Source organism: Lutjanus erythropterus, chromosome 19 (assembly GCF_056507025.1).
Source record: "Lutjanus erythropterus isolate fLutEry1 chromosome 19, fLutEry1.hap2, whole genome shotgun sequence".
In the NCBI taxonomy this organism is placed as follows: Eukaryota; Metazoa; Chordata; class Actinopteri; order Lutjaniformes; family Lutjanidae; genus Lutjanus; species Lutjanus erythropterus.
The window spans coordinates 32526055-32535594 of record NC_139335.1 but is presented as its reverse complement, the minus strand read 5'-3'; the positions used below and the strand labels follow the sequence as shown (position 1 = coordinate 32535594).

The window sequence follows — 9540 nt, the reverse complement described above, 5'->3', positions numbered from 1 at the left end:
TAATGTCTATGACATGTTGGACAGCAGGTTTAAGGGTGCAGCAGCTCACTTACCGTAGATGTGGTGAGGTTCTGGTTGACCCACTTCCCGACCTCGTAGAGACTCGATGGTGGTACCGTTGGATCCGGAATGTCTGCAAATGGGGTGGGGGGAGGGGGGGGGGGGGGGGGGACAGAGCTTGGTTTCAAGTCTCTACCACCTTCCCTTCAAAAGTTATCCCCCGAAAACGTGTCGAGGTATGCACCAGAGTCCTCGAGGTTCTGGTTGACCCACTTCCTGACGTCGTAGAGACTCGATGGTGGTACCATCGGAACCGGAATGTCCGCAAATGGGGGTGCAGAGCTTGGTTTCAAGTCTCTACCACCTTCCCTTCAAAAGTTATCCCCCGAAAACATGTCGAGGTATGATAATGACATGGTGGTAGGGTTATGACCTAAACACTGATGGCATCACAGAGCCCATGCTAGATCAAAGCACAGGGTCTGTGACGTCATCACATTCCCTTTGATGACATCACAGCCACCTAACATTCTGATGTGTTCACTTGTGTGTGTGTGTGTGTGTGTGTGGTGTGTGTGTGTGTGTGTGTGTGTGTGTGTGTACAGACAAGTTATGGGGGTGCAGAGCCTGTAGAGACTCGATGGTGGTACCTTTCGATCCGGAATGTCCGAAAATGGGGGGCCAGAGCCTGGTTTCAAGTCTGTATCACTTTCCCTTCAAAAGTTAATCCACAAAAACCCATGGAGGTATGCACCAGAGTTCTGGTTGACCCACTTCCCGACCTCGTAGAGACTCGATGGTGGTACCGTCGCATCCGGAATGTCCGCAAATGGGGATGCAGAGCTTGATTTCAAGTCTCTACCGCCATCCCTTCAAAAGTTATCCCCCGAAAACCCGTCGAGGTATGCACCAGAGTCCTCGAGGTTCTGGTTGACCCACTTCCCGACCTCGTAGAGACTCGATGGTGGTACCATTGGAACCGGAATGTCCGCAAATGGGGGTGCAGAGCTTGGTTTCAAGTCTCTATCACCATCCCTTGAAAAGTTATCCCCCGAAAACCTGATTGGCTAGTGAGCTAAATATGGTTAAAAAAAAAGACTAAAACAACAAATACGCGTAATAGTTTTTTTGTTTTGTTTTTTTTAAAAAGGTAATTGAGAAACATATGAATTAATAAATGTTTTAAATCTATTTCTACATTTTCATACACAAAGTCTGCACAGTGTGATTTCTCAGCACCTTTAAAATGTGTCTTTGTCCCTGCTTCCTTCGCTTACGGCCATACCACCCTGAACACGCCCGATCTCGTCCGATCTCGGAAGCTAAGCAGGGTCGGGCCTGGTTAGTACTTGGATGGGAGACCGCCTGGGAATACCAGGTGCTGTAAGCTTTTTCAAACAGCAGAGGGCGCTGCTGCCTCCTCAGTGGATGCAGATTTTTGTATGTCTCTGGACTCTCAAGTACATCAGTTATCAGCCTCACAAAACTATTCCTTATTTCAAGGAGAGAAGAGAATAAGTTGACTGTTCAGAATAATTCTGCTCTCATTAACTCTGGATGATTAGCTCCAAAAACAATAGTCTCTCACTCCCCAAAGACTGTGTGCGCTCATGTAAATACATATAGCATGTAGCTTGAGAAGTATATACGATACAGTCCATCAACAGAAACTATTCCAAAATTAACTACAGTTGTAGATCATTTAATAAAATTTTCCAAATACCCATCATTGATTAGATTTTTCTCTGCAACATGAATGTTATGTGTATCATTTGGAGGTGTAACTGCTGTCTTCAACTCACAGAAACTTTAAACATAGTCAAAGACATGGCCTATGATCTGCAGATTTATTTTTAAATTGCAGCTTTTAGAATAATGTCTATGACATGTTGGACAGCAGGTTTAAGGGTGCAGCAGCTCACTTACCGTAGATGTGGTGAGGTTCTGGTTGACCCACTTCCCGACCTCGTAGAGACTCGATGGTGGTACCGTTGGATCCGGAATGTCTGCAAATGGGGTGGGGGGGGGGGACAGAGCTTGGTTTCAAGTCTCTACCACCTTCCCTTCAAAAGTTATCCCCCGAAAACGTGTCGAGGTATGCACCAGAGTCCTCGAGGTTCTGGTTGACCCACTTCCTGACGTCGTAGAGACTCGATGGTGGTACCATCGGAACCGGAATGTCCGCAAATGGGGGTGCAGAGCTTGGTTTCAAGTCTCTACCACCTTCCCTTCAAAAGTTATCCCCCGAAAACATGTCGAGGTATGATAATGACATGGTGGTAGGGTTATGACCTAAACACTGATGGCATCACAGAGCCCATGCTAGATCAAAGCACAGGGTCTGTGACGTCATCACATTCCCTTTGATGACATCACAGCCACCTAACATTCTGATGTGTTCACTTGTGTGTGTGTGTGTGTGTGTGTGTGTGTGTGTGTGGTGTGTGTGTGTGTGTGTGTGTACAGACAAGTTATGGGGGTGCAGAGCCTGTAGAGACTCGATGGTGGTACCTTTCGATCCGGAATGTCCGAAAATGGGGGGCCAGAGCCTGGTTTCAAGTCTGTATCACTTTCCCTTCAAAAGTTAATCCACAAAAACCCATGGAGGTATGCACCAGAGTTCTGGTTGACCCACTTCCCGACCTCGTAGAGACTCGATGGTGGTACCGTCGCATCCGGAATGTCCGCAAATGGGGATGCAGAGCTTGATTTCAAGTCTCTACCGCCATCCCTTCAAAAGTTATCCCCCGAAAACCTGTCGAGGTATGCACCAGAGTCCTCGAGGTTCTGGTTGACCCACTTCCCGACCTCGTAGAGACTCGATGGTGGTACCATTGGAACCGGAATGTCCGCAAATGGGGGTGCAGAGCTTGGTTTCAAGTCTCTATCACCATCCCTTGAAAAGTTATCCCCCGAAAACCTGATTGGCTAGTGAGCTAAATATGGTTAAAAAAAAAGACTAAAACAACAAATACGCGTAATGGTTTTTTTGTTTTGTTTTTTTTTAAAAAGGTAATTGAGAAACATATGAATTAATAAATGTTTTAAATCTATTTCTACATTTTCATACACAAAGTCTGCACAGTGTGATTTCTCAGCACCTTTAAAATGTGTCTTTGTCCCTGCTTCCTTCGCTTACGGCCATACCACCCTGAACACGCCCGATCTCGTCCGATCTCGGAAGCTAAGCAGGGTCGGGCCTGGTTAGTACTTGGATGGGAGACCGCCTGGGAATACCAGGTGCTGTAAGCTTTTTCAAACAGCAGAGGGCGCTGCTGCCTCCTCAGTGGATGCAGATTTTTGTATGTCTCTGGACTCTCAAGTACATCAGTTATCAGCCTCACAAAACTATTCCTTATTTCAAGGAGAGAAGAGAATAAGTTGACTGTTCAGAATAATTCTGCTCTCATTAACTCTGGATGATTAGCTCCAAAAACAATAGTCTCTCACTCCCCAAAGACTGTGTGCGCTCATGTAAATACATATAGCATGTAGCTTGAGAAGTATATACGATACAGTCCATCAACAGAAACTATTCCAAAATTAACTACAGTTGTAGATCATTTAATAAAATTTTCCAAATACCCATCATTGATTAGATTTTTCTCTGCAACATGAATGTTATGTGTATCATTTGGAGGTGTAACTGCTGTCTTCAACTCACAGAAACTTTAAACATAGTCAAAGACATGGCCTATGATCTGCAGATTTATTTTTAAATTGCAGCTTTTAGAATAATGTCTATGACATGTTGGACAGCAGGTTTAAGGGTGCAGCAGCTCACTTACCGTAGATGTGGTGAGGTTCTGGTTGACCCACTTCCCGACCTCGTAGAGACTCGATGGTGGTACCGTTGGATCCGGAATGTCTGCAAATGGGGTGGGGGGAGGGGGGGTGGGGGACAGAGCTTGGTTTCAAGTCTCTACCACCTTCCCTTCAAAAGTTATCCCCCGAAAACGTGTCGAGGTATGCACCAGAGTCCTCGAGGTTCTGGTTGACCCACTTCCTGACGTCGTAGAGACTCGATGGTGGTACCATCGGAACCGGAATGTCCGCAAATGGGGGTGCAGAGCTTGGTTTCAAGTCTCTACCACCTTCCCTTCAAAAGTTATTCCCCGAAAACATGTCGAGGTATGATAATGACATGGTGGTAGGGTTATGACCTAAACACTGATGGCATCACAGAGCCCATGCTAGATCAAAGCACAGGGTCTGTGACGTCATCACATTCCCTTTGATGACATCACAGCCACCTAACATTCTGATGTGTTCACTTGTGTGTGTGTGTGTGTGTGTGTGTGTGTGTGTGTGTGTGTGTGTACAGACAAGTTATGGGGGTGCAGAGCCTGTAGAGACTCGATGGTGGTACCTTTCGATCCGGAATGTCCGAAAATGGGGGGCCAGAGCCTGGTTTCAAGTCTGTATCACTTTCCCTTCAAAAGTTAATCCACAAAAACCCATGGAGGTATGCACCAGAGTTCTGGTTGACCCACTTCCCGACCTCGTAGAGACTCGATGGTGGTACCGTCGCATCCGGAATGTCCGCAAATGGGGATGCAGAGCTTGATTTCAAGTCTCTACCGCCATCCCTTCAAAAGTTATCCCCCGAAAACCCGTCGAGGTATGCACCAGAGTCCTCGAGGTTCTGGTTGACCCACTTCCCGACCTCGTAGAGACTCGATGGTGGTACCATTGGAACCGGAATGTCCGCAAATGGGGGTGCAGAGCTTGGTTTCAAGTCTCTATCACCATCCCTTGAAAAGTTATCCCCCGAAAACCTGATTGGATAGTGAGCTAAATATGGTTAAAAAAAAAGACTAAAACAACAAATACGCGTAATAGTTTTTTTGTTTTGTTTTTTTTAAAAAGGTAATTGAGAAACATATGAATTAATAAATGTTTTAAATCTATTTCTACATTTTCATACACAAAGTCTGCACAGTGTGATTTCTCAGCACCTTTAAAATGTGTCTTTGTCCCTGCTTCCTTCGCTTACGGCCATACCACCCTGAACACGCCCGATCTCGTCCGATCTCGGAAGCTAAGCAGGGTCGGGCCTGGTTAGTACTTGGATGGGAGACCGCCTGGGAATACCAGGTGCTGTAAGCTTTTTCAAACAGCAGAGGGCGCTGCTGCCTCCTCAGTGGATGCAGATTTTTGTATGTCTCTGGACTCTCAAGTACATCAGTTATCAGCCTCACAAAACTATTCCTTATTTCAAGGAGAGAAGAGAATAAGTTGACTGTTCAGAATAATTCTGCTCTCATTAACTCTGGATGATTAGCTCCAAAAACAATAGTCTCTCACTCCCCAAAGACTGTGTGCGCTCATGTAAATACATATAGCATGTAGCTTGAGAAGTATATACGATACAGTCCATCAACAGAAACTATTCCAAAATTAACTACAGTTGTAGATCATTTAATAAAATTTTCCAAATACCCATCATTGATTAGATTTTTCTCTGCAACATGAATGTTATGTGTATCATTTGGAGGTGTAACTGCTGTCTTCAACTCACAGAAACTTTAAACATAGTCAAAGACATGGCCTATGATCTGCAGATTTATTTTTAAATTGCAGCTTTTAGAATAATGTCTATGACATGTTGGACAGCAGGTTTAAGGGTGCAGCAGCTCACTTACCGTAGATGTGGTGAGGTTCTGGTTGACCCACTTCCCGACCTCGTAGAGACTCGATGGTGGTACCGTTGGATCCGGAATGTCTGCAAATGGGGTGGGGGGGGGGGACAGAGCTTGGTTTCAAGTCTCTACCACCTTCCCTTCAAAAGTTATCCCCCGAAAACGTGTCGAGGTATGCACCAGAGTCCTCGAGGTTCTGGTTGACCCACTTCCTGACGTCGTAGAGACTCGATGGTGGTACCATCGGAACCGGAATGTCCGCAAATGGGGGTGCAGAGCTTGGTTTCAAGTCTCTACCACCTTCCCTTCAAAAGTTATCCCCCGAAAACATGTCGAGGTATGATAATGACATGGTGGTAGGGTTATGACCTAAACACTGATGGCATCACAGAGCCCATGCTAGATCAAAGCACAGGGTCTGTGACGTCATCACATTCCCTTTGATGACATCACAGCCACCTAACATTCTGATGTGTTCACTTGTGTGTGTGTGTGTGTGTGTGTGTGTGTGTGTGGTGTGTGTGTGTGTGTGTGTGTGTGTGTGTACAGACAAGTTATGGGGGTGCAGAGCCTGTAGAGACTCGATGGTGGTACCTTTCGATCCGGAATGTCCGAAAATGGGGGGCCAGAGCCTGGTTTCAAGTCTGTATCACTTTCCCTTCAAAAGTTAATCCACAAAAACCCATGGAGGTATGCACCAGAGTTCTGGTTGACCCACTTCCCGACCTCGTAGAGACTCGATGGTGGTACCGTCGCATCCGGAATGTCCGCAAATGGGGATGCAGAGCTTGATTTCAAGTCTCTACCGCCATCCCTTCAAAAGTTATCCCCCGAAAACCCGTCGAGGTATGCACCAGAGTCCTCGAGGTTCTGGTTGACCCACTTCCCGACCTCGTAGAGACTCGATGGTGGTACCATTGGAACCGGAATGTCCGCAAATGGGGGTGCAGAGCTTGGTTTCAAGTCTCTATCACCATCCCTTGAAAAGTTATCCCCCGAAAACCTGATTGGCTAGTGAGCTAAATATGGTTAAAAAAAAAAGACTAAAACAACAAATACGCGTAATGGTTTTTTTGTTTTGTTTTTTTTTAAAAAGGTAATTGAGAAACATATGAATTAATAAATGTTTTAAATCTATTTCTACATTTTCATACACAAAGTCTGCACAGTGTGATATCTCAGCACCTTTAAAATATGTCTTTGTCCCTGCTTCCTTCGCTTACGGCCATACCACCCTGAACACGCCCGATCTCGTCCGATCTCGGAAGCTAAGCAGGGTCGGGCCTGGTTAGTACTTGGATGGGAGACCGCCTGGGAATACCAGGTGCTGTAAGCTTTTTCAAACAGCAGAGGGCGCTGCTGCCTCCTCAGTGGATGCAGATTTTTGTATGTCTCTGGACTCTCAAGTACATCAGTTATCAGCCTCACAAAACTATTCCTTATTTCAAGGAGAGAAGAGAATAAGTTGACTGTTCAGAATAATTCTGCTCTCATTAACTCTGGATGATTAGCTCCAAAAACAATAGTCTCACTCCCCAAAGACTGTGTGCGCTCATGTAAATACATATAGCATGTAGCTTGAGAAGTATATACGATACAGTCCATCAACAGAAACTATTCCAAAATTAACTACAGTTGTAGATCATTTAATAAAATTTTCCAAATACCCATCATTGATTAGATTTTTCTCTGCAACATGAATGTTATGTGTATCATTTGGAGGTGTAACTGCTGTCTTCAACTCACAGAAACTTTAAACATAGTCAAAGACATGGCCTATGATCTGCAGATTTATTTTTAAATTGCAGCTTTTAGAATAATGTCTATGACATGTTGGACAGCAGGTTTAAGGGTGCAGCAGCTCACTTACCGTAGATGTGGTGAGGTTCTGGTTGACCCACTTCCCGACCTCGTAGAGACTCGATGGTGGTACCGTTGGATCCGGAATGTCTGCAAATGGGGTGGGGGGAGGGGGGGGGGGGGGGGGGGGGGGGGGGACAGAGCTTGGTTTCAAGTCTCTACCACCTTCCCTTCAAAAGTTATCCCCCGAAAACGTGTCGAGGTATGCACCAGAGTCCTCGAGGTTCTGGTTGACCCACTTCCTGACGTCGTAGAGACTCGATGGTGGTACCATCGGAACCGGAATGTCCGCAAATGGGGGTGCAGAGCTTGGTTTCAAGTCTCTACCACCTTCCCTTCAAAAGTTATCCCCCGAAAACATGTCGAGGTATGATAATGACATGGTGGTAGGGTTATGACCTAAACACTGATGGCATCACAGAGCCCATGCTAGATCAAAGCACAGGGTCTGTGACGTCATCACATTCCCTTTGATGACATCACAGCCACCTAACATTCTGATGTGTTCACTTGTGTGTGTGTGTGTGTGTGTGTGGTGTGTGTGTGTGTGTGTGTGTGTGTGTGTGTACAGACAAGTTATGGGGGTGCAGAGCCTGTAGAGACTCGATGGTGGTACCTTTCGATCCGGAATGTCCGAAAATGGGGGGCCAGAGCCTGGTTTCAAGTCTGTATCACTTTCCCTTCAAAAGTTAATCCACAAAAACCCATGGAGGTATGCACCAGAGTTCTGGTTGACCCACTTCCCGACCTCGTAGAGACTCGATGGTGGTACCGTCGCATCCGGAATGTCCGCAAATGGGGATGCAGAGCTTGATTTCAAGTCTCTACCGCCATCCCTTCAAAAGTTATCCCCCGAAAACCCGTCGAGGTATGCACCAGAGTCCTCGAGGTTCTGGTTGACCCACTTCCCGACCTCGTAGAGACTCGATGGTGGTACCATTGGAACCGGAATGTCCGCAAATGGGGGTGCAGAGCTTGGTTTCAAGTCTCTATCACCATCCCTTGAAAAGTTATCCCCCGAAAACCTGATTGGCTAGTGAGCTAAATATGGTTAAAAAAAAAGACTAAAACAACAAATACGCGTAATAGTTTTTTTGTTTTGTTTTTTTTAAAAAGGTAATTGAGAAACATATGAATTAATAAATGTTTTAAATCTATTTCTACATTTTCATACACAAAGTCTGCACAGTGTGATTTCTCAGCACCTTTAAAATGTGTCTTTGTCCCTGCTTCCTTCGCTTACGGCCATACCACCCTGAACACGCCCGATCTCGTCCGATCTCGGAAGCTAAGCAGGGTCGGGCCTGGTTAGTACTTGGATGGGAGACCGCCTGGGAATACCAGGTGCTGTAAGCTTTTTCAAACAGCAGAGGGCGCTGCTGCCTCCTCAGTGGATGCAGATTTTTGTATGTCTCTGGACTCTCAAGTACATCAGTTATCAGCCTCACAAAACTATTCCTTATTTCAAGGAGAGAAGAGAATAAGTTGACTGTTCAGAATAATTCTGCTCTCATTAACTCTGGATGATTAGCTCCAAAAACAATAGTCTCTCACTCCCCAAAGACTGTGTGCGCTCATGTAAATACATATAGCATGTAGCTTGAGAAGTATATACGATACAGTCCATCAACAGAAACTATTCCAAAATTAACTACAGTTGTAGATCATTTAATAAAATTTTCCAAATACCCATCATTGATTAGATTTTTCTCTGCAACATGAATGTTATGTGTATCATTTGGAGGTGTAACTGCTGTCTTCAACTCACAGAAACTTTAAACATAGTCAAAGACATGGCCTATGATCTGCAGATTTATTTTTAAATTGCAGCTTTTAGAATAATGTCTATGACATGTTGGACAGCAGGTTTAAGGGTGCAGCAGCTCACTTACCGTAGATGTGGTGAGGTTCTGGTTGACCCACTTCCCGACCTCGTAGAGACTCGATGGTGGTACCGTTGGATCCGGAATGTCTGCAAATGGGGTGGGGGGGGGGGACAGAGCTTGGTTTCAAGTCTCTACCACCTTCCCTTCAAAAG

General features: G+C 45.5%; 5 non-coding genes across 5 annotated transcripts; all 5 read left to right on the top strand.

The window, feature by feature from the left end:
* Positions 1-1271: 1271 nt before the first annotated feature.
* On the top strand, positions 1272-1390 carry LOC146310226 (5S ribosomal RNA). The gene has a single exon (XR_014772510.1). It is a non-coding gene; the product is annotated as a 5S ribosomal RNA (ribosomal RNA).
* Positions 1391-3133: 1743 nt separating this feature from the next.
* On the top strand, positions 3134-3252 carry LOC146310225 (5S ribosomal RNA). Its single transcript, XR_014772509.1, has one exon. It is a non-coding gene; the product is annotated as a 5S ribosomal RNA (ribosomal RNA).
* Positions 3253-4990: 1738 nt separating this feature from the next.
* Positions 4991-5109, top strand: LOC146310224 (5S ribosomal RNA). The gene has a single exon (XR_014772508.1). It is a non-coding gene; the product is annotated as a 5S ribosomal RNA (ribosomal RNA).
* A 1750-nt stretch (positions 5110-6859) lies between these two features.
* On the top strand, positions 6860-6978 carry LOC146310223 (5S ribosomal RNA). The gene has a single exon (XR_014772593.1). It is a non-coding gene; the product is annotated as a 5S ribosomal RNA (ribosomal RNA).
* Positions 6979-8739: 1761 nt separating this feature from the next.
* On the top strand, positions 8740-8858 carry LOC146310222 (5S ribosomal RNA). Its single transcript, XR_014772592.1, has one exon. It is a non-coding gene; the product is annotated as a 5S ribosomal RNA (ribosomal RNA).
* Positions 8859-9540: the final 682 nt, after the last annotated feature.